The sequence below is a fragment of the Jaculus jaculus genome, chromosome 3 (assembly GCF_020740685.1).
Source record: "Jaculus jaculus isolate mJacJac1 chromosome 3, mJacJac1.mat.Y.cur, whole genome shotgun sequence".
Classification (NCBI taxonomy): Eukaryota; Metazoa; Chordata; class Mammalia; order Rodentia; family Dipodidae; genus Jaculus; species Jaculus jaculus.
Genome location: NC_059104.1, coordinates 131,777,832 through 131,803,250, shown reverse-complemented (window position 1 = coordinate 131,803,250; position 25,419 = coordinate 131,777,832). Strand labels below are relative to the sequence as shown.

Here is a 25,419-nt window from a genome sequence, read left to right as displayed (position 1 = left end):
AATCAGTTGCCATTAATGGAGCCCTTACTCTAAGGTATGTGATATGGATACAATCACATCAGGCATGGCCTCTTCTTTCTAAGGGTCTCCAAGTTAACTTGATAGTCTAAAAAAATTAAAGAGGTAAGTACCTCACATGGCATGTAGTGTTTTAAGAGAGGCAAGATAGCAGACAGGTGCATGGGAAGGTCACCTACCCAGACCACGACACATAGAATGAAAGAGGCTTTGGGGATGTGATACCACACTGGCAAACCATAGGAGGACTGGGGATTTTATAAAGAAGCAAAAAGGTGGTTCCATGGTACTGTTTGTGGGTTAATCTTGGGTAATGGGCAGTGTCTGCAGAGCCAGAAAGAGGGAAAAGGCTGTGTATAGACTTGGAGAAGAGCAGAAATGAGGACTGAAAAGTTTATACAATTCAGATGTGCAAGACTAAATATGACCCAAGTAAGTGGGTTGATGTTCTGTTTCCACAGAATATATACTACAACGCATAAGATATACATTATCTTATTAATTTATGAATTCATTGTGATCCCAGTCAGTATTCCTGAAGTATTCTTTGTAGACACAGATAAAATTGATTTGAAAATTTACATGTAAAAATAAGAGCTATGCTAGTCTAAGCAGTATTGAAAACAAAAATTTGAAAACTTACATTACTCAATTAAGTATATGCATAAGACAGTACATTACTTGGGAAAAGAAAGACACATATGAATGTAGCACAAGCCAGACAACTGATTTTTCACATAGGTACAGTGGCACTGTAATGGAGAAAGGACAGACTTTTCAATAAATGTTGCTGTAACAAATTTGTAAAAATATATAATTTGTATACTTGTAAAATGCAATAAAATAACTTCAGCATACATCACACAACATATGTAAAACTAACTGTAACTAGGCCATCTATCAAATGCATGTGCATTCATGTATCCATGCATGAGTATGTACATGTGTGCATTTGTCTATGAGTCTGACCATATGCTGAAGGATGTATAGTTGTGAACTTCTGTGTGTCAGTGTGAACATTTGCTCATGCTAATTATGGGTGAAGATAACATTTGCATGTGCATACATGTTTATGCTCTTGTGCATTAATGTACTGTACATTTGTACAGTTATGTGTGTCTGAATTTCTATTAAATAGATCAGTTGGTAAGAGCATCCAAGGGACATTTGAACATTTGTCCAATAGGCTGGACATTTATACTTGATGTTTCTAGCTTATGTATGGCAAACAGAACCATGAGAATGGGTATAGTAGCTCTTACCTATTATTTAAAATATAGGTTTAAATTTCAAAAGTATAAGATAATTTCACCCTTGGAACTTTTTTGTGTGTGTGAGTTCTCAGGGTTTGACTCTAGTCCAGGATGACCTGGAATTCACCTATGTAGTCTCAGGGTGCCCTCGAACTTATGGTGATCCTCCTACCTCTGCCTTCTAACTGCTGGGATTAAAGGCATGTGCCACTATTCCCAGCAGTATTGGAACTTTTAAAGAGACTTATTTTAGTTGAGTTTACACATATCAATGACTGGTAAAACTCAATGTTTAATGATAGATCTTTCCATATAGGAAAAAAAAACCAAACAGTTGACTCAAATAAATATGCATGTGGGAAGAAAAAAGGCATCCACAGACATAGTTCATCCAGCATATTGGGTGACTTTGAGACTTTTAAATAAATGCGTTTGACACAGGTGGATTGTTTTTAACAACCCACACACATTTCTCTGATACTCTGGCAAATTTGCGAACTTATAGATTAATCTAATATTTCTTTCTTCTTTAACTCTTTGGAGTTTCAACTTTTTAGTGTCTAGAAGCATCTATAGAAATACAAATCAACAAAGTCCTTCCAAATAAGCTGGGGACAACTGACTTATCTCTGGTTCTCATAGCTTAAAAAAATGTATGGATGTAGTGCTTGGGATCCAACCCCAAGGCCTTTTGCATGCTAAGCAATCACTCTAACACTGAGATACACTTCCAGCTCTCATTGGTTCATGTCTTAAGTGAAGACAGCACTTCTCATTTTAATGTGGTTTGGTAGTTATGCCAACAGCATGGTGAGCACTAGAGAGGGTTGGGTATGCCTAGCATAGCTGATGATATTACCTATGTATTGATCTGCAAATATATCCTTAAACTAGTAATCTTAGAAACCTAATAAAAGCCTCTGGAGTTCTATTCTTTCACAAATATGCTTTGGATAACTTTCATATTATATTAACGGGACTCATAATTCTTAAAATGTTGTTTCTGTATTGAAAGTGATGAACAGGAAGTCCAAGTTTCCAGCATCAGTTGCTTAGGTCAATAAAGAAACTGCACTTTTAAGCAGAAAAATTATTTGTTCACAGTCCCCTGAGGAAAGAATGGCAAAACCAATTTCACTCCAATACTAGGCATTGGCTGGGGACCATCAGCAAGCAGTATCACAGCTCTGGAGGAAAGAGCCTCAGCAAGTTTCAAAAAATTGATTTCAAGAAAGTGAACTCTTTCACTCTTGGATGAGGCATCTCTTTCTCAACTGAATATTGTTCCTACAAATAAGCTGCACATGATTTCTGTAATGAATCATCAAGGATACAATCATAGCTGCAGAGAAGAACTAAATCCAAATAGGAATCAAGAAAGGAAAATTAATAGAGCAAAGAATGAGGATAGAAGGAGGAGAGAAGAAAGATGGGAGGGGCTGAGAAAGGGACAAATGAGAGTTGTGCCTGGGAATGAACATCCAACTGTAATTGATACTATATATTTCAGGGATGCTACAATTGCTGTGAAACAAACTCACCGAAATTTAAAGACTTAAGACAACTTGCATTTGTAATCTCATTGTCTGTAGGGCAAGTACCAGCATGTATCTTGGCTGAGTATCTGGTTTGGTATCTGTCTCCTGACTAATCACAATGTTGTTTGTGGCTGTAGTCTTATGAGAAAGCTCAACTGAAGAAGGATCCCTTGCTAGGCATGCCAAATCCCCACCCAGCAGGACTGTTTTTATGGTTCTTGCATTAACATCTTCAGTTCCATGCCATGTTGGCACTCCCACAGGGGAGAACACATGGTATCTTGCTTCATCAGGACAATCACATGAGAAGTGTCAGGGAGAGGATATCAAGAGGAAAACCATGACTGTTGTTACCTGATCTCAGAAGTGACAGCCATCTCTTCTGCTGTATTCTGTTTACTGGGGACAAGCCACTAGGCGCATCCCTGACACAAAGATGGGATGTTAGGAGGCAGGAATGTTTGGGAGCCTTGTTAGCAGCTGCAGGCTTTAGATGCGTTCCTGGTACCCATAAGGTAGTTCAAAAGGCATTAGAAGGCTTTCAGGCCATTAAAGATGAAGCCCTCTTCCATGATTAGCTTTGAACCTCCTTTTTCTCTGGTAAGCAGAAGAGAGTGGAAGTATTAACTTTGTTGAGGGAAAGCTACTTTCTCCTGGTCAAAAGATTAGAATTAGAATTTTATCTCTGGTCTTGGGAGGAGACTTGAAATTCTTAAAATTTCTTTTATTTTTTTTTTAGAGAGAGACAGAGAGAGAGAGAGAAAGAGAGCGAGCGAGTGAGCGCACGAGCGTGTGTGCAAGTGAATTGGGACGTCAGGGCCTGCAGTTGAATTCCAGATTCTTGTGCCACCTAGTGGGCATGTGTGACTTTGTGCTTGCTTCACCTTTGTACATCTGGCTTATGTGGGATCTGAAGAGTCAAACATGGGTCTTTAGGCTTTTCAGGGCAAACACCTTAACCGCTAAGCCATCTCTCCAGCCCAGACTTGACATTTTAAGCTATCCAAAACCCAAGGTTATGCTCCCATCCCTTAAGAGTTAATTCAACTGAGCCTCTCAGTCATCCCACCAAGAGATCACCCCTCACCTATGGACAAAACAAGGATATAATAGTGAGACAATGTACTTAACCTTCCACAGTAGTTTGAATATAAAATGCCCCCACAGCTTCATGTGTTTGTGACTAAACCTCATACTAAATTCCACGCTGGTGGTAATTTTGAAGGTGGAGCCTTAGAATGTGCTGCTTGGGTGGGCCTTGGGGTATTATAGCCCTGATCTCCTTTGTCAGGGCCAGCTCACTCTTGCTGCTACCTGCCAGCTGCTGTGGCAGGATGTGATGCCCAGCCTCTACTCTGCTCTGCCATGATGAAGCTTCCCCTCAAGAACAGGGGATGAATAAACCCTTTCCTTCCACATGCTGCTTTTGGTCAGGTGTTTTGTCCTGCAATGGGATGGTAACTACAACACCTGCAAAAGCTCCTCCCTTAGTGCAGTTGCTCCCAGACCCTCACTGCTGAGGCCTTCCCACTTCTCTGAGTACCTAGTTAGGAAGTGTAAGTTTTCTGTTTTTCCTCTGTCTCTGGATGCCTGCTGAAATTTTAAGAATATTTTCCTTGACACTCTGGTTTTCCTCATTATTGAAGACCCTTCCCCCAGCACTGCAGCTGCTTGCTGGTCTGCACTGCTGAAATTGCCTACTTTCTTGACCCTGACCCAAAAGGTCTTTCTGTCTTCCTAGTATCCACCTCCCTCTTCCAGCAGCTATTGAGATTTACAGTGTTCCAGCCCTATGTTTTTCCTTGTGAACACTAATAAAGCTTCCCTTGAGTTTTCTTCTAAGCATGTTTCTAAATTCTTTTATTAATGAGACTAAGCACCCATGAAAGGGAACCTAGAATTCCCCTATAGCACCTACACATGGGCGTAAGTTAATCCTGTAGTTCAAAAGATGCCTGTACATGATCACTATATGACCACTTATAATTCAATATTCACCTTAGTTTGTGAAAAATTAAAATTTCTCAAATATTTATTTCCAACTAGAAAAAGGGGAAAATGGTGAGATTTCTTAAATTTTTGGTATCTTGCTAATGTGCTTGCTAGATCCTATCATGAAACTCTTGAGAAGCATCATAAGTACTTAACAATTCTTTGCTGATAAAAATGCAAAGGATTTCTGTAAGGGCAGAAGTTAGCCTATAAAAATAGATGATTATGAATTTTATTGCCTAGTAAAATGCAACCCCAATTATACTATTGTTTTTATTGCTCTATAGGGTTAGCTTAACTTCACATTTTATATCTCTGTTTCTTTTTCAATGGTGTATAAATTCTAGTTTCTCAAAACTCTTAGAGCCAGACCATTTGTTTTGTTGTTTTCCTTACGAATGAATACATAAAACAGAGCTTTGGCACATGCAAACAGATGATTCTTTCTGAGAGTTGAGTGTCTGCATGCTCTAGGAGTGTCCACAACATGCAAAGGAAATTCTGTCCAGTGCCGAAATGTGGTATCAATAGAAACTGGCCTGGGTTTTGAAAGTGATTGTTGAAAGCTTCCCAGGCTCATGTGACCATGGCTAGACCATTAACATATTCATGGTGACATGTCTGTGTGGATAGCAAGTCCCTTTCATCCCAGAATATCCTAGAACTCTTCTGAGGCTATACTCCTGCTCTATCCTGGTGTGCTAGGCCTCTTTTCATAGCTTGGGTTAATGCTTCAAAACTGAGTCCTGGTTACTAGAGCTTTACTGACTGGAAATGTCAATGTGCCCATGCTGCTGGATATACCTTGCCGTGGCTCTGCACAGGCACATGGCATATAGGAGCACAGCCAATATGGAATATAGGCTGACTTCAGGGAAGACTGATTCAGCGAATGTCTCAAACCTAATATGGCCTCTGCATAACTCTGGGAATTCACATGCTTTTGGACAGATGGCCACACACAGAATGCCACTGCATCCTGGAAATGTTCCCAGGGCAGCTGGGAGTGGGGGAGCAAGGAATTCTGGGTAATGACAGAATAGGCACCAAGAATCACATCACAGGAGTGGTGACATACCCACTCATAGGGTTGGGGCTAGAACTGGGCTGGAAGAGCCCTGCACAGTGTCACCAGCACAGGCCTGAGATCTTCTGATGACCCACTCATTTATTTTAAGGAAACAGGAGTATGGGAGGCTTTTTAAAAAATTCTCAATCTCACTATATAATCCCTTCTAATACTCATTTTGGGGAAGCTTCTTGACTTATAGTCTTTCTTCACCACAAATTCACTGACCTGGGCTGGGAAACTGTTAGAAGCTCTTCTATTGTCCATCTCATGCAGACCTTATTTGATATATATTTTTCTTATAGGAATGCTACTGTGATAAGCTGTGTAAGCAAAGATAATAATTCAATTAATAAAAAAGGATTCATCATACACAGATATCCTGTTATATGCCTGACTACAATGTACACATCTAAGTAAGAGGATACAATGATCCCCAAGGGAATTTCAAGCACAAAGTTACAGGAAATGTTGGGTAGTGCTGTGGTTTGAGGGTGTCACTGGAGATCTGTGAGTTGGGAGCTTGGTCCCCAGTGTGGTGGTGTTGTGGTAGTGACACCTGTAAAGATGAGGCCTGATGCCAGGTGACTGGGTCTTGAGGGCATCTCCCTCCTTGGAAGGGGTTAATGCTTGGTCAGTTTTTGGAAAGCTGGCCACCTCACATGCTTCGGCCCTTCTGTGCATGGCTACTTCCCTTTTCACTTCTATGCCATGTTGTGACTCTGCCAGGGACCCATGCCAGGATTCTGCGGGCAGCATCTTCTTCTGATCCTCCAGCCATCAGAATTATGAAGCATATGAAGTATATTACTGTACACTCAGACTCAACTACTTTGTTAAAGCAACACAAAACAGACAAAGACAGGAAGGAGCACAGAACAGAAATTCAAATTCAAGGAGAAAACAAAGAGTATAAATTTTCAAGGTGAAGAAGGAACCCTGCCATTCATTTTAAATTGAAGAAGGAGAATTTTTTTTATTCTGCTGTCCAAGAATTAGCCCACTAACCCAGCATAACCCCTTTCGAGAGTGGACCCAGACACCTTTCACCAGGCCCTGCCACTAGGTCTCAACATCTCAATACCACCACACTGGGGACCAAGCTCCCAGTCCATGGACCTTGAGACCTCAAAACCATGGCACTGCCCATGAACTTCATTGTAACTTTGTGCTTTAAATAATAAACCATTCTATGATTAAGTATCCTCTTTGCCTTTGTTTAAATTTATGATCTGTAGTGTTAGGCAATATCAAGCAAGTGGGAACCCAGGGATTTTACATTAGATCAGGAGTACCTGGGTCCTCATGGAGCCTCATCCTTTGCACCACAGGCTATGGACACAGCAAGCTGTTGTGGCTACAGTTCCCAAGGCTCTCCTGGTCTCTAAGGGAAGCCCCTCTGGTCAGTCTGAAAAGGATGGAGGGGTCTTGAGGCTCAGAAACGAAGGCATGAGGGACAGCTTGGATGGACCAGGTATTAACCAGTCATGCACAGAGTTAGGATAAAGAGGAATGGCCAGTGGTGCATGGTTACAGGTACAAAGGCTAGTCTCATTCTTCAGTGGATGCCACATATAGGTAGCTCTTGGACTCATGTGCTCTAAATTCTGGGCCCTGTGATAGAAAAGTATAGCAGGCAAACCAAAATACTGAATCAGCTTCAGGGTGTACTCTTAACATGTTCCTAACATCCTGAAAAATGACCCCAGGAGCTGAGTTGATCTGACAACTGAGGGATCATGAGGGTGATCAGAGATACTATAAAACCTAGCAAGTTCTCACCCTGGTCAGACACTGTCTTGTGTTTCAACTCATGACAACCAACCATGCCATCACAACAGTTCCCTGTATTCCTATGGTCCATGGTTCTTAGAAGGTATACTTCTGGTGTAACTCCTTCACCTACACTCATTCCTTATTTGGTGTGATTTCCCATCACTTGTTGAATTCAGGAAAAGGAACCGAGGCATAGGATGCTGATCCACTTCCTACTGACACTTAGTCCCACAGCTAGCATGACAAGGAGCTGAGTTCCGGTGCTGTCTTACTAGAAGCACCCTGCATTCTGTCCTCTGGCAGAACTTAGCCTACATCCTGGAAGGACAGTGCTCAGGACATACAGGGAGCTGATCTGGCTGCAATGAGGCCACTTGGAGACTGTGGCCACCCTCATTAGCTGCAGCTACCTCTGCTAAAGGAGGGGTGGGTTTAATGATGCTTCCATTGGAAGAGTTAAAAGGTCACAGCACTGCAACCCCTGTCTGCCCTGTGGGTCTCACCTCATGTTCTGCAGAGATTTATTTCTTCCTTAACACCTATGGAACCAAGGGTGAGGAAAAGGCTTTTCCATGAGGCATTCTCAGTGACTCTAATGCAGGAAGAGTGAGGAGGGAACTCGAATACACAGCTGTGCCCTTGGATACTCAGCCTCCACGACTGTAAGGATATAGTATCCCCAAATCCACACAAGGAGACTGACTCAGCAAGGACTGTTCCTCTTTGATAGGAAGGAAACAAGCTGCACACAACCAATGGGCACACCACAGTCAGCAACCAGAAGGCAGTAAGAGGTCCTGATCCCAGGACCCAGAACCACAACGAGGTCATAGGCTGCTCTTTGCTTGTTTGAAGGACAACCTGCTGTATCCAGCACCACTTGCCCCCCACACAGTTGGCACCACTGGGCATGACCTGACTGCTCTAGTTCCAGTATGGTATGTTGCAGGTCATTTGTTAAAGGCTTGGCTCCTAGCCTATGGTGCTGTTGGGGAGCTGGTGAAGTCTTTAAGAGCAGGGGCTGGTTAGAAGGCCATTGGGGTGATGCCTTGAAGGGGACACTGGGATGCCACCTCTCTTCTTCCCTTCTTTCTGTCTTTGCTTGCCAGATGCTGGCAGGTGAGCTGCTGTGCTCTATATGCTTTCTGCACCATGATGTGCTGCCTCCACCTCAGGCTAAGAAGCAACACAGCCAGATGACCATGGCCACGGAACAATGGAAACTATGTGTCAAAATAAGGTCTGTCTCTTTAAAAGTTGGCCATGTCACTGGGGTGAACTTGTTTTTATATATAGTAATAGGCTAAGGATTGAAAGTTTGACCAGCTGGGACTATATAATGAGACTCTATTGCAAAGAACAATATCACTTATCTCAGACATTTTGTCACAGCAACAGAAACTCATTGGCACTGGCTCCCTAAGCTGACCTCAGGCCACTGGCTCCTGTTCACAGCCCAGATATGCTAGTGACTCTTGAGCTGCTCCAGGGACATTCTGGCTCCATGATGAGAGACACGGTGCCCAACCACACCTGCAGGACAGGACTGCAGAGTTGAAAGAAAGGGAAAAAGAAGAAAGGGAAGGGTATGCAGGGGCATGGCCCAGCACTGCCCAGGCAGTGATATTCCTGACTCAAGTGGCCCAGGACCTTAAAACATATGGGGATGGGCTTCTCCACAGGGCACTTTTAACTGGACTGGGATTCCACAGGACATACTTGGGATATACAAATGTAGCACCACTATTTCTTTCCCATTAAGTCAACTGAATGAAAACAGAGTGGCTTCTTTGTTGTTCATGCAAAACTAGAGACCAACCTACTCACCTCATACATTACTTATGTCATGTATGAACCCTGAAAAATGGAAGGTAAGGGGCTGGGGATGTATCTCAGTGGTAAGTGTGCTTGACCCTAGCTAGGATAACCATCTGGTACCACCAATAAAATGAAATGAAGTATAGGAAGATACAGGGATGTTCCTAGGTGTGTATTAGGGACCAGGACAGTAGTTGTGGATCCCTGGCATGCCAAAGGCTAATACAAAGAAGCTAGTGGCAGGCATGCTGCCCAGATGCTCACTGGCCCTTTGCATCTGTGGGGCCCATCTGGTATCCTGAAAACCACAGGTTGCCTTGGATATTGCCCCAAGAAGCACTGGCACAGGTGACACCAACAGGACAATCCCCCAAACTCAACCTGCAGAGAAACAGGCTAAAAGTACTGGGATGCAGCCCACAGAACACACATGCCAACAGTCAGGCTTTGTGAATCTCAGCTTTCTTCTGCTGTGAAGAGTCATGAAGGAAAACCTGGGCAGGTGAAAGTTTCATAGGAAGTACGCTTAATGTACTAACATATCCACTAAGAACAGTCTTTATAAAAACACACATGTATTTATAACTTGTAAACTGTTTCACAAGTTTTCTCAATAACCTCTTCAAAGCATTAGATTTATTTCATGGCAATGAAGTACACACAAAACCACAGACAGTCTGCACAGGGAAAGGTTTACTACTCCTCAAACAAACTCCAACTGTTACTGGTGACTGAAAGGCAAAACAAACAAATAGCTAGGAAAATCTTGGCATAGAGGGGGAAGTACCTGAGTAACCAAGCAGTTTAGAAATAATTAGAACAACAGAGTGCCCACAACTGGTCAGGACATGGTGCAGTACTGAATGCTTCCTGTTATGGCTATTTAGCTTCTCTTTGCAGCCTTCTAAATGCAGAACTTTACAAAGAGACCCTCAGATCACAGGAGCCTCTACTGGTTCACACACATTTGATTGCATTTTGCCAAGGGTCTTTAAAAAGATCTCAGTAGGAGCATAGCATCCAGTTGGCTGTCATCCTCCTTGCCTCTGGTAATAATTTACAGTGCTCAGTGGGGCTGACCATAGCTTCACCCTGTGCCACATACCTTGGTAGTGGTCACTTAGTGGCCTAGTCCTTGAGAGGACAACAAAGGTTGGTGAGGTGAAGTACCTTCTTGTGGTCAGTGGGCTAGTGCGTGACAGAGAAGGAGCACATGTTGAATAGTTGAATTTCAGAGACCTTCTCTTGGCCATCCTAATACTCTCCCCTGTGTGGTTATCTCTCGACCTCCAAAAAGTGAAAAAGGACTATGTCAGGAAGAATGTGTAATGTTCTGATTAACAAATATACCCACTCGATGAAAATTAACCTTGGAAGACAATATTTATGTGACTTCAAAGTTTACTGCACTTACTAATTACAAGGGAGAAAAAAGGTAATTTATAAAGGGGAGCTACGCAGAAACCAATTTAGCTAAGAGAATACTATACCACCATCCCTCACAGGCCAGATGGCATTGTGTACCTCCTGTTGGTCATTATAGGTAAACACAGAAAAATGTACACCTTAATCTAGTGAGAGAACAACAATTTCAGACTGTGAGGCATTCCATAAAAATAGTGGTTTAGATTCATTAAAATTATCAACATAATAGGACTGGACATATAGCTTAGTGGCCGAGCACTTGCCTACTTGCCTAGCATGTATAAGGTCCTGATCTTAGTCCTGAAGGTTCAACTTCTAGAATGAACAAAAAGGAAATGAAAGGAGAACAGTACAGTATCAGGAAAATACAAACAAAATCAATGCTTGGGTTTCAAAGGAAAGAGACATAACCAAAGTCAATGCATGGCACTTAAATGAATGCCAGATAGATAAACATAGCTGTGTTGAGTACTTTTAGGTAAATTAAAGGGCATTTGAATTGGAAAAATATACTGGATTTTTCTTTCTTTCTTCCCTCTCCCCCCTCGCTTCTTCCTCCTCCTCCTCCTCCTCCTCCTCCTCCTCCTCCTCCTCCTCCTCTTCTTCTTCTTCTTCTTCTTCTTCTTCTTCTTTTTTGAAGTAGGATCTTGCTCTAGCCCAGGCTAACCTGGAATTCACTATGTAATCTCAGGGTGGCCTCGAACTCATGGCTTAGAAGATCCATGTTCAAGGACATTGTGATGTTTGCAACTTGTTTTCAAATGTTTCTGACAAAAAATTGAACACACCCATGTATACTTACAAATACATATGTATAACCTGTGCATGTATACATAACCAGTTGGTAAATCTGGGTAAGAATACATGACTTTTCATTGTCCTACTACTTAGATTTTCCTGAAAATCTGAAATTTTTTCTTAATAAAAATGTAGGCAAAAAGGTAATGAAATGTTTGTTCCAAGAAGTGTAAGTTATACATGTCACTGCTCAGATACCAGCTAAAGAGAAATTGTGGTTTTGAACAAGCACTAAAAAGAAACATTAAAAATGAAAATAGGGGGCTGGAGAGATGGCTTAGTGGTTAAGTGCTTGCCTGTGAAGCCTAAAGACCCTGGTTCGAGGCTTGATTCTCTAGGACCCATGTTAGCCAGATGCACAAGGGGGCACATACATCTGGAGTTTGTTTGCAGTGGCTGGAGGCCCTGGTGTGCCCATTCTCTCTCTCTGCCTGCCACTCTCAAATAAATAAATTAAAAAAAAAAACAAAAATGAAAATAGGGTCTTGGGAGGTAGCTCAGTGGGTAAAAGTGCTTGCTGCACAAGCATGAGGACCTGAGTTCAATTCCAAGCACTCCAGCACTCACGTAAACAGTTGGGCATGGCCATGAATTCCTGTAATCCAAATGATGAGGGAGGGTGGAGGCAGGAGGCTCTCTTTAGTTAGTCTAATTGAAAAATAGCAAGCTTCAGGTTTAGTGAGAGATTCTGGCTCAGAAAAATTAAGGCAGAAGAGTGATAAGAGAAGAACACCTGACATTCTTCTCTGATCTCATGTGTGTGTGACACATATACATCTACAGACACACACGTGTACCTACCACACATCCTATATGTATACACTAAAAATGAAAATAGTGTGTTAAGAAAATGAGATAATTTTTCTTTGATTATATTAACCTTTATATTTTCAAAAATTAATTATTTGGAAGGAGAGAGAGAGCAAGAGCATGCATGGGTGTGCCAGGGTCTGTTGTCAGTGGAAATGAAATCCAGACAAAAGCATCTGGCTTACATGGCCACTAGGGAATTGAACCTGGGTTGTCATGCTTTATAAGTAAGTACCTTTAACTACTGATCTATCTCTTTAGATCTATATTGCTCTCTTAAATTAATTTTTGCATGCTCATTTGTTTGTTGTATGCAACAGTGTGTTTGTGTGGTTACATGTGGGTGTAGGTGCAGCTTTGTACATGTATGTGGAAGCCAGGGGTTGAAGATGGGTCTCCACCTCCACTTCCCACCTTTACTTGAGATAGAGTCTCTTGCCGAACTTAGAACTCACCAATTTGGCTATACAAGCTAGCTAGCATGCCTCAGGGTTCCTTCTATGTCCACTTCAGCACTGGGTTTACAGGTATATGCCACTATGCCCAACGTTTGTCTCTTTCTTAACATGGGTGGTGGTTATTGGAACGCAGTCCTCAAACTTGCACAGCAAGCTCTTTACCAAATGAGCCATGTCCCAAGCCCCTGTATGTACTTTTCTTAATACTTTAGAAATGAATCAGAGTTGCAACAGATGCAACAAGAGTTAACAAGGTTTTACACCAATGTACATGAAATCACTTGTCAATCGCAATGATCACAGTCACATTCCATGTAAGTATACTTTAATATTCTGACATAATGTGAAATAGTTTCTTAACTCTTTTTCAGTGCACTACTGTGAGTGGATAACACATTGCTGTGGGCAATCTGCTCTCAGATATTGGTGGAGATGTTGATTGCTTCTAACCCTCATGCCCTGTCACCAGGACTCTGTAACAGGACTTACTTTTCAGACTCCTTGGTTCTCTGGGGTTGGTGTCAGTCAGGCATTCTGGTCAGCACGGCACCGTACCTGCTGGAAATGGTCCATTGCTGCCACAGTGGAGGTGCCAGAGCCTGGCCTGGCTCTTGAGAAGGCTGGAAAGGTAAGGTGAGAGAACATTCACAGTGAAAAACTAAAATTTAAGTTATTCTGCATGCTGGTTAAATGGTTTGAACTGTGAATCCCACTCCTAATAGCCTCCCACTCCTTCATTTTTAAATGAATCATTTTAAAACATGTCTTTTGGAGCTGGAGAGATGGCTTAGCGATTAAGAACTTGCCTGTGAAGCCTAAGGACCCTGGTTCGAGGCTTGACTCTCCAGGACCCACATTAGCCAGATGCACAAGGGGGTGCATGCATCTGGAGTTCATTTGCAGTGGCTGGAAGCCCTGGCACACCCATTCTCTCTCTTCCTCCTTCTCTCTGTCACTTTCAAAAAATAAATAAAAATAAACAAAAAAATTAAAAAAAACTAAACAAACATGTCTTTCCTCCATGTAGACTGAAGTGACTCTGGGCTAAAAAGCATAGATCAGCCAAATCAGGAAGCAAGGGGATTCCCAGGGGCCAAGATGTTGACCCCCAACCTTGTCCAGGTGGTTTGCACTGTGCTCCCTATGTGGATTATGAATGTCCTGCTGACCTTAAGGTCCCCTTGCAGATTGCTTATGTTCAATGGAGGTCTTCCTCCAGTCACCAGAACTCTGTTGTTGCTTAGGAGCTGAGTCAGGGGAAAGAGTCCAGTCTGATCCCAGGTGCTACTCTGACTTCACCACCTGGGGCCTGGGTGAGTTCTCAAGCCCCACTGTCAAGCTCCTTGTCCTGTTCTGTGGTGTGGGGTACAGAAGACACTATCTACCTCTAGACCCTGAACAGCCTAGGATCCAGACTCCCAGCAGGCTTGCCAATTGACTTATCCCACTCAGACAAATTCATCACATATATTCATGAACTGAGTGGCTCTCATCATCTCAAAGCCAGGGTGGTCACCATCTCTTTTTGGTGGTTTCCACCGGATATCCACAAACTTCATTTCCTCCAATCTTCCACGTTGGCCACAGATATTACCTTCCTCTTTTTTTTTTTTTTCGCAGTATTACTTGTTACATTTTTGCTTATGCTCTTACATTTTTATAGTTTTATTTTTCAATTGTGTTTCATATAATACCTTACAGATCAAATTTAATTCTTTACTTGATTTTGAGTCTACATATTTTAATTGTAGAATGTCCCATTTTATTTTGGCAAGGGATGAGAGTAGGGGTGATGGCATATTTGGACTGTTCACATCATTTTATTTGATTCGATGCTTCTCATGTTTTTTCTTTCTTTTTTTTTGTTTAACTGACTTCAGCTAACTTTGTTGCTCTTATTTTCCTCTATTTTTTAAAGTTATCTACCTTATTTTTCTTCAATAACTCTCTTAAACTTATAACATACATATTTATTGATTTTTATCTAAATTAAGAATTAACTGACGTATAGATCCAGTAATTTTCACAAAGGTCATTAGTATAATATACTTCATATTGCTTCCAACCATTTGTTCTAGTTTCCTGAAAACACTTAAAACTTTAATTCCAAGTTCTTGTTAATTTTCATATTCCTACTTTTTAAAGATATTTATTGCAGTGTTAACGATTGAACCCAGAGCCTTGAGTATGCTAAGCAAATGCTCTACCATTAAGCTATAATCCCAATCTGAGAGTCTTTTTTATGTAGGGTCTCTAGCTCAGGCTGGCTCAGAACTCACTATGTAGTCTCAGGGTGGCCTTGGACTCACAATGATTCTCCTACCTCTGCCTCCCAAGTGCTGGGATTAAAAGCATACGCTACCAAGCCCAGTTCTGAAAGTTATTTCTTAATAGTTGTTTCAAATTTTTAGCTTTATCATTAACAACTATAATATAGGACTGTGTTTCAGTGTTTTTAAAATGAGTATAGCTAGTTTAAATATTATCATATTATTTTATTTATAATATTTTTAAAGTTTTTGGCTTTTTAAAAATATTTATTTGAGAAAGAGAGGGAGGGAGTGAAGAGAGAGTATATGAGTGTGTTAGTGGGAGTACACCAGGATCTCTTGCTCCTCAAATGAACTCCAGAACCATGTGCCACACTATGTGTCTAGTTTTACATGTGTAATGGAACATCAAACCTTGGCCAGTAGTCATTGTAAGCAAGTGCATTATGACACTGAATTTTACAGTTATTTTTCCCAGCAACAAAAGAGAAGAATAAAGTACATTTCATCAAAATCAAAAGTCCCTCTGCATCAAAGAGCACTATCCACAGTATGTAGAGGTATCCACAGGATGAAGAGATAACTCATCAACTGGAAGAAATGTTTGCAAATCATATATCTGATAAAAGATTAGTATTCAAGATATATAGAGAACCATAATTCAACAAAGATTAACAACTCAATCAAAAATACTTGTCAGTTTCTCCAGAGAAGATATATATGTTGTCATAAGCATATAAAATTATGCCTAATTATCACTAGTCATTAGGGAAATGCAAATCAAAGCTATATTGAGATGTTACTTCATACACATCAAAGTGGCTATTATTACAAAACACACAAATTTACCCATGTACATGCATTCACACTATGGTGGTTTGACTCAGGTGTTCTCCATAAACTCATGTGTTCTGAATGTTAGGTCCTCAGCTGGTGGCAAGTTGGGAACTAGAACCTTGATGTACAAGGTATATTGTTGGGGGTAGGATTATAGGTGTTATAGCCAGCTTCCCCTTGCCAGTGTTGGGCTTACTCTCCTGGCTGCTGTTTCCATGTGCTATGGCAAGAAGGTGATGCCCAGCCTCTGTTGTACTACTTTTTTTCCCCTGTCATCATGGAGCTTCCCCTTGATACTACAAGCCAAAATAAATACTTTGCTCCCATCAGCTGATTTTGGTTTGGTGTTTCATCCCAGCAATGAGAAGGTAATTAACACACACACACACACACACACACACACACACACACACACACACACCCATAAGCACCAGAAGAGGGTTGGAAAGGCTGCAGGGAAACTAGAATCCAATGTGTGTTGCTGGCAGGCACGTAAAGATGTGCAACTGCTATGGAAAACAGTAATAAATAATAATATAATAAAATAGTAAAGATTGAATTACTATGCCATTCAGCAATATAATCTGGTAAACTTTAATGCAACAAATTAAAAGCAGGACTCAAATAGGTATTTGTATAGGCATGTTCATAGTCCAGTTGTTCCTAATAAGCTAATAAGTAACAACACCAAAAGTTTCCTTTGACTTATTTATGAGCATACCAACAAAATGTTATCTCTGCAGATAGTGGGATATTTATCAGCCTTTCAAAGGAGGGAAATTCAGAAACATTCTATAACACAGATGAGCCCTGAGGATACCATGCTCAGTGAACTAAGCCAATTACAAAAGGTACAACACTGGTGACTCCTGATAAATATCTGAGGTATTTAAATTCCTAGATATACAAAGCAGAGGCTAGTGAAGTCTGCATGGGGAAGTAGAGTTTCAGGTATTTCTTTTCAGGAAGTTGAAAGTTCTGACTATGGAGGGTGGTGATGGTTATACAACAATGTGAATGAACTTAATGTCACTGACTTGTGCACTGAATGTAATTCACAAGGTAAAGGTTATTACTCATACTTCATCACAATAAAACATTTAAAAGAGACAAAATCCCATAAAAATGAGAATCAGATAGATTGAAAATTTCCCATTGAGCATATACCATTCATAGAAAAAATATCTGAAGACATAGGGTGGAGCAGATATGATATGGTGCCTAGAATTTTTATAAGGAGCAACATTATTTTAAGAGAAATGGATTTGCAGACAGACTCAGAAAATTCATTATCCAGTCTTGAGAAAAATTCAGAGAGCAAATACTCAAAAGAATAAAACTGGGCATAATCCTCAGCCCTGCAAAATCAAAACAAACAATAGAAAAAGTAGTTTAGCATGTAAAGGAGAGATACAAGTAGAAACAGTGAATTAAAAATGATAATATATTATCTACTTGTATTATTAATCAAGCAATTATTTTTGAGAACTAAAGATAAAACACAAGGGTAAAGAATTACCCTAGTATTGTGTTAATGATTGAAGCAGTTATGGAAACAGTAATATATTCACATATATTTAATAATTTAGATGATATAGAGTAATTACTTAAAAACGACCAACTACTCAATTGATTCAATATGAAGCAGAAAATTTATATAGCCCTACAACTATGAGAAATTAAATTCACTACTTAAACAAGTCTCTTAAAGAAATGTTAAGGTCTACATAATTTCACTGAAGAATTCTATGAAACACTTGGACAAGAATTAGCAACAATTTTGCAAAATCTCTTCTAAAAAATAGGAGAGAAGGGAATACTTTCTAACACTTCCACTTCCCTCTCATTCCTACACCAGACAGAAAGTGTATGTATATGTGTGTGTGTATATATATATGTATACACACACACACACACACACACACACACACACACACACACACACACTACATATTCATAGCCCTCAAAAATACGTGTTTTTAAAGTCCTTAACAAATATTAGCCAATATAATTTGGTATTATATAAATTAATTTCACATTATGAACAAATATAATTTGAGGAAGGCAATGTTGATTTACTATTTGAAAACAAGTCAATGTAAGTCACACATTAACAGACTATAGACATTCAGGTTTAGGGTAACTTCTGTTAAGCCAGCAACATTTTTGCATAGATACAATGTTACTATAATATTTTATATGATGGAGGACTATTATGTAGGATGTACAAAGAATTTTAAAACTCCATAGTAAAAATAATTCTAATTAGAAGAAACAGGAAGTGACATTTCACTGAAGAACTATAGGTGGCAGAAATGTACTTAAAAACATGTTCAGCATCATTAGCCACCAGGGAAATGCAAACAACAACCAAATGGGTCTCATTCCACACCTATCAGAATTCCAGTAATGAAAAGTCATGCTCAGTGCTGGCAAGGGATGGATCATTCACAAACAAACAAGGTCAGAACCTGTGCTGAGTTGCAGCCAACACTACCCGATCCCATGAATATTCACAGCACACCATCCTTTCTTTTGGACATGTGTATGACATGAGTATTACCTCCATAATTTGCAAAACGAATATGTAGTCCTCCTGGAATTGCTAGAAAAGTGTTTATGCAAGTTCCTGATAAACTGTCAGGAAAGTCTTCTGGGTCACTTGTTGAGGTTATACATTAACTTTGCCACATGCATATGTGGTACTTGTTCCCTGAGGTATCAATCCCATATCATCTACCTTCTTTTTATCAAAATATATGAAATGAGGAAAAGTCCTAATAATTTTCCTTTTTGTAACTTGTTACCAAATGAGGCTAAAAATTTATTAAACACTGTTTACCCACTAGTACACACTTGTGATCACACGGTCTAGTAACCATATGGCTTCTGACTATCTCCTCCTGAGAGTTTGTACCACAGTATGCTATGTGTCTTGCATGTCAAATATCTATTCAATTTCTATTGCTATGAAATGAATTCTCTATTTTCAAAACAATTTCAAAGAAATGTTTTTCTCATTTAAAAACTGTAAGTACATGTTAAAATTAGAACATATACAGAGATGAATTCCATTGTTGGAGTTTCATATGCAATGGGGAAACACCTACGAGTTGCAAAACACAAAAGAAAATCACAGGGAAGAATCTCAAGAACACAGAAAATAGTTTCCTGGCCTGGTTATCACCCCTGTGGCTAGCTTGGGGCTGCTTGGACCCTGTGAGCTTGCTGCGGAAGCAGGCCCCCTGCTCTGCCTTCCTGATCAAAGTTCCCCTAGGTCTTCAACTCCCAGATACCCTGTGCCTGAGGGTATGCACCAGAGGGTGTATGCAGTGTGGAGTGAGTAGACCATATCCTTGTTCCCTGACTCCTCTCAGTTTCCTAGTCCCTCCCAGTAGGTCCCCCTATAGCTGACTTGGAGCTGCTTGGACTCTGTGAGCTTGCTGTGGAAGTAGGATCCTTGCTCTGCCTTCCTGATCAAAGTGTCCCTGGGTCCCCAGCTCCCAGATACCCTGTGCCTGAGTGTGCATGCCAGAGGGTGCATGGACTGAGTAGGCCAGATCCCTGTTCCCTGGCTTCTTCCAGTTTCCTGGTCCCCCTTCAACCCCCTGTGCCTGGCTTGGGAGGCCTGGTACCTGTGTTGGTGCTGTGGGAACAGGCCATTTGCTCTGGTATCCTGACTGGTCCCTGGGTACCAACATCCCTATTCCTCTGGACCCTCTGAAGAACCTACAAGGGCAAAATCTTGCTTCCTCTTCAACAGAATAAAGTGTCTCCCCAAGATGTGTAGACCACAATGCAAAAAAGCCAAAAAAAGTCAGAAAACTGAAAGATCTCCACCAAGGATGTCTAGTCTGACAATGGAAGTCTCCAATGAAATCATAGAGAAAACAACAGAAATTTAGTCCCAAAATGAAAACACAACAACCAATGAGACTCTGATCAAAAGAATTGCTGAATTGGAAGTAAATCATCAAAAAACCAACAATCATGTCAATGAAATTGAACAAAATTATCCCTTAGAGCATTCAGCTTTTGATTCATCTCTTCATAAATGGAAATCAAGTCCAAATGGATTAAATACCTCAATATAAGACCTTAAATACTTCTCCTATGGGAAGGAAAAATAGGAGGCACCCTTCATGATATAGCAGTGGGGAAAGACTTCCTACACAAAACCCTTGTACTCCAGGAAGTTAAAGAAAATCACTCAACCAGTAGGATCTCATGAAGCTAAAAAGCTTTTGCACAGAGAAACATACAATAAGCAGAGCCAACAGATTACCCACTGAATGGGAGAAAAGCATCACCAGCTATATCAGTGACAGAAGCCTAATATTTAGAATCTATAAAAACTCAAAGAACTAAACAATTAAATATCAAACAACCCACTCCAAAAGTGGGACAGATAAATGAATAGGGAGTTCTCAGAGGAAGAATTACAAATGGCTACACACACTTAAGAAAATGTTCAACATCCCTAACCTTTAGGGAAACACAAATTATACAATCATGAGATTCCACCTTACTCAATCATTAAAAAAATCTAACAGTGACAAATGCTGGTGAGGATGTGGGGAAAGAAAAACCCTCATCCACTGCAGGTGGGAACATAAACTTGTACAACCGCTACTGAATTCAACTGGAGATTCCTGAAATGGATGAATACAGAGGTATCAATAGACCCATTTATTCCCTTACTGGGCATTTATCCTAATGAATCCATGCATCAAATAGAGAGACATTTGCTCAGCCATATTTACAGCTGCTCAATTCATTATAGCTAAGAACTGGAATCAATTCAGATGCCCATCATTGGATGAATGGATAAAAAAGTTGTGGAACATTTACACAATGGAAATGTACTCAGCAGTGAGAAAAAATGATACAATAAAATTTGTAGAAAAATGGACAGACTTGGAACAGATCATACTCAGAGAACTCATATGATCACAGAAGGACAAACGCTGCATGGTGTCACTTATCTGCAGTTCCTAACCTGGACCTGCTGACATACATGGAGGTAGGAGTTGCTGACATACATGATAGGCAACTCAAGCCCCAGACAATAGGGATGGAAGGGTTTGGGGGGAGGGGAGAGAGAGGGAAAGTGGAGGAAGCAAAACAAACACAAAATTAAATCCAAAATGAGCTGATACCATATAAATCTTTATCCTTGGGGATAGCCTAAAAGATACAACCCTCAAAAGTGTAAGGGGAGCACCTGAAAAGTAGGGCTCTGGTGAGGGTGGGATGAAACCTAAGCTTAAAATAATTTTTTTCTGTCTCTGGCGTGGAACTGCCAGTACCAGAGATTGTTTGCTATCCACATTGAGCTGTTGATCAGAGAGACCTATGAGGTCCCCAAATCAAGACAGCCTTCTGTTAAAGTACTTGATTACCTGTCCTAGGGAAAAGCTAAGACCCTATTGCTGAAGACACCATATGTTGAGTTGCTTCTCTGACTAATATTTATTGAGAAATTACTATTTTATGGCTCTTTGCTAGAGATAGTAACTGACAAATGTAAAACTGATCTATGTCAAATAATCAGAATGTTGAAAAGAAAGAAAAATATGTAACAATGACCTCACAAACAATGGCAATCATAACTGAATTCTGAAAAAAGGCCTATGAAATTTGCAAAATTTTACTTGTGGTATTAACTAATGGCTCATGTTTGTGTACACATAGTTTCATTCTTTGGATCATTTCTGGAAATTTAGTAATAACTCTGCTATTTAATCAAAAGAATAGATGTATTTTAACTCACTGGGAAAATTGGCATATTTAGTAAATAACAGTGATGTTGAAGGAAAATAAAATTGGATGCCAATAATATGCCATTATGTGAATAAATTCCAGATGGGTTTTAAACCTAAATTTGGAGAAAAAGATCAAATCATACAATATCAGGAGAAGGGTTAGGGGATTATCCATATAGGGATAATACTTGAAGGAGAGGATCTTTGCGAGTGAAGAGAGATTTATTGAATTATGAATAATTTAGAAGATTTGGCTCTATAATGAACTGAACCCATTTTATTTTGGCCTGTGTCTGTGATGTGTGTGTGCATGTTAGTGTGTGCATGTGAATGTTGAGGCCAAGGACAACCTCAAGTGTCATTCCTTTGGTACAGTCCACATTTTAAGACAGGGTCTCATTGGCCTAGAGCTTGACAAGTAGGCTAGACTGGCTGGTCAGTGAGATCCCTCCCCAGGGCTGGCATCACTTGCACCCACAACTCCATGGTTAATAGCAGCAATCCCACTGAGGAGGGCCCTCAGTGGAATGGAGCAGGGAAATGATGGTACCAACAAATGATGTATCCATATAAAGTCTCTACTTGATAAAAAAAATCTCACCAGAGCTTGACTTTATTACATTTAATAGCTGATAATTAGTAGTCACAATAACCAAATGGCAGCATGAATCATTGCACTGACCTTAAAAAAAATTACCAAGTGATTTTCTTTTTAAAAATTTACTTTTTTTTTTAACTAAAAAAAGTTGTCCTTTAATGGCAAGGTACAAATCTATAGCTCCAGACCAAGACACTAGCATGACTTGAACCTTGCCAAGGCAACATAGCAAAACCCTGGCACACACACCCACCCACCCACACCCACACACCACATTATAGAAAACCAGATAGGCCTACATAAGACAATAGATTACCTACCCTCTGTGGAGTAGCTAGAAGTAGCTAAGTAATGAGTGAGAGATGCAATGAAATCACAAAGTGGTAAACAGAAGCAATAAACTTGGTGAGAAATCAATGAAACATCCCTAAGAGAGAAAAGAAGTATGAATCTATGGTCACCTGACCATGTCTAGCCACTGCTCACAGGACTTCCTCCATTGGTTATCCTCCTGGAATACCCTGGACCCATGGTCATCCATTCGCAAGTGATCCCCTACAGCTATTTTGGTGAGCTGAATGAGAATTCCAGTAGCCAGTCAGGGAGAAAGTATTCTACGGCATGGGAGAGAGGAGAGGGTTAGAGTCTGTTGCTTAATTTCACAGAATAAAGACTTCCTAACCTTCTTAGAAATTCCATTCCCAAGTGGTTCATCAGAATTCCAGTTTGTAGGTAAGGGAGGAGCTAGCAAGGGACAAGAGGACTTGGGTTTGTGCACCAAAATCCCTGGTCCCCTTTGGGTTGGGGTGGCACTACCACAGCTCTGCACACCTGGCTGCCTCAGTACTGGGCACCCTGAACCTGACACGAGGCTCAGTGACAGGCCTCTTGGCATCTCCAGGGAACTCCCTCCCTCTCTGGGCCCAGACAGACAAGTTCTCTTATCCCTGATCCCCAGGGGCTTCTATGCCTTCACTGTAATCCTGCAAGTCTTGGAGCAGCAAGCTGTGCACAGGGAGATTCCCAGTCTTCATAGTCCAAAAGTTGCACTCTTATGCCCCTTCACCCCTTCTCCAATTCTGGTCAGGGTCTTCTTCAGTGGGGTTATTGGTATTCATTGTGGGGACCAAGAGGCCTTAGTCAGTGTCTATCGGGGAGGGCATCATGGTGCCTCAGACTATTCCCACCCACCCTGAGGCTCTAACAATCTTTTCACCTCCTTTTACAATGTTTCCTAAGCCTTTCCTGTAAATAGAGATCTGATTTAATGTTACATTCTCTGTAGCCTCTGGATCTCTGCTTGATGAGGTTTGAGGGACCACAGTGTCTGTTGCCATCTCTCTGGAGTTCCCAGGAAATGGCTAGCCATGAGAGTAGCATTTGTGCCTGTTCTTAAATCTGTAAGATCCCTACTCACTTTTAGTGATTTCAATTGTTTTTTTTTTTTTCATTTTGGTGCCAATTTCTCACTCTTTATAAAATTAAAATTTCAAGTCAGTATACAAAGTAATGGAATTTTCTTTTTTTTATTGGGGGTGGTGATGAATTGGCACACCAGGACCTCCAGCCACTGCTATTGAACTACAGACACATGTGCTACCTTGTGCACATGCTCAACTTTGCACATGCATCACCTTGTATGTCTGGCTTACATGGGATCTCAGAAGTTTAACATGGGTCCTTAGGCTTCAAAGGCAAGTGCCTTAACCTCTAAGCCATCTCTTCAGCCCAGGGATTTTCACATATATATGTCATTCTACTTTGATCTCATTCGTCTTTCTCCCTTAAGCCCACTCCATCTCCCCTCTCTCCCTCTTCCTGGTCTGCTTTCTTTCCTCCCCTTCCTTCCTTCCTTCCTTCCTTCCTTCCTTCCTTCCTTCCTTCCTTCCTTCCTTCCTTCCTTCCTTCCTCCCTCCCTCCCTCCCTCCCTCCCTCCCTTCCTCCCTCCCTCCCTCCCTCCATCCCTCCTTCCCTTCCTTCCTTCCTCCCCTCCTTCCCTCCCTCCACCCTTCCTTCCCTTCTCTCTCTCTTTCATTCTTTCTTATTATTAATACCATATTTTGTATGGAAACATCATGTGTTGGTATCATCTTTTCCCTCCTCCCTGCCCCCATTCTGCAGGGGGCCCTCCTCAGTGGGGTTATGGGTTATGTGCTGTGGGAGCATCAGTCAGTTATTGGGGGAGGAAACGCCTCTGCATGTGATATCCCAACTTCTGACTCTTACAATCTTTCTGCCCCCCTCTTCTGCAAAATTCTTTGAGCCTTGGTAGGTGTATTTTGGGTCTACTTCAATGATAAGCTATTAGGAGCCTTTGGATTTCTGCTTTGGTATGTCCTGAGTATCCTCAGCATTTGTTTCCTTCACCCTGGTGCTGCTTGTCAGGTTCACCATGGAAGCACCGCTCTTGCTTGTCTCCCCACTTCCTCTGTGGTCATGTCTGAGCCTTGACTGAGATACGAGGGGTGATATATATCCTTGGGTCTTGCTATCTTCTTAAATAGATAAACAGATTCTCCAATGCAGAGTAAACAAGCATAGGTTAAACTGGATAAGCATTATTAATTTAAGCAGTGTTAGATGGATTTAGCCCCTCTTTTAGCCAAAGATTAGGAGGAGCTTCACATTGGAGAGCACTATCTTTGTCGCCACAGGATTCAGACCTGGTTCTCAGTACCAGATATGGGTTCCCTTCCACTGAGCTTCTCTCTTGACCAATCAGAAAGCCATTGGTTATCCACTGAGACTGTGTACCACTACTGCACTGCTGTGCACTTCTTGTCAGACTAGCTCTTTCTGAGTAGGTTAGCACCCTGCTTGCTCACACTGCTGTTGGCCACTTTCCCCCAGTAGCTCATGCAGCACTTTCCAGTACTAGACAGATTAACTCTCTGGGGACTGGCTGTCTTCCAGATTCCAACCAGGTCTCTCTATGTTCTGTGCCAGCAGCATATGGTGTCTTCAGCAATATGCTTTTACATTTTACCTCAGGCA

The 25,419-nt window shown here is 41.0% G+C and overlaps 1 protein-coding gene across 5 annotated transcripts in view; it reads right to left on the bottom strand.

Annotated features, from left to right (window-relative positions):
• The window catches only part of Otud7a (OTU deubiquitinase 7A), a 302,377-nt gene that overhangs the window by 110,152 nt on the left and 166,806 nt on the right, over positions 1-25,419 (bottom strand). For all 5 annotated transcript variants that reach the window (XM_045145985.1, XM_045145981.1, XM_045145984.1 and 2 more), the window contains one exon: positions 13,445-13,575. The gene's annotated coding sequence lies outside the window, so the exon portion shown is untranslated. The remainder of the gene's footprint in view (positions 1-13,444; positions 13,576-25,419) is intronic.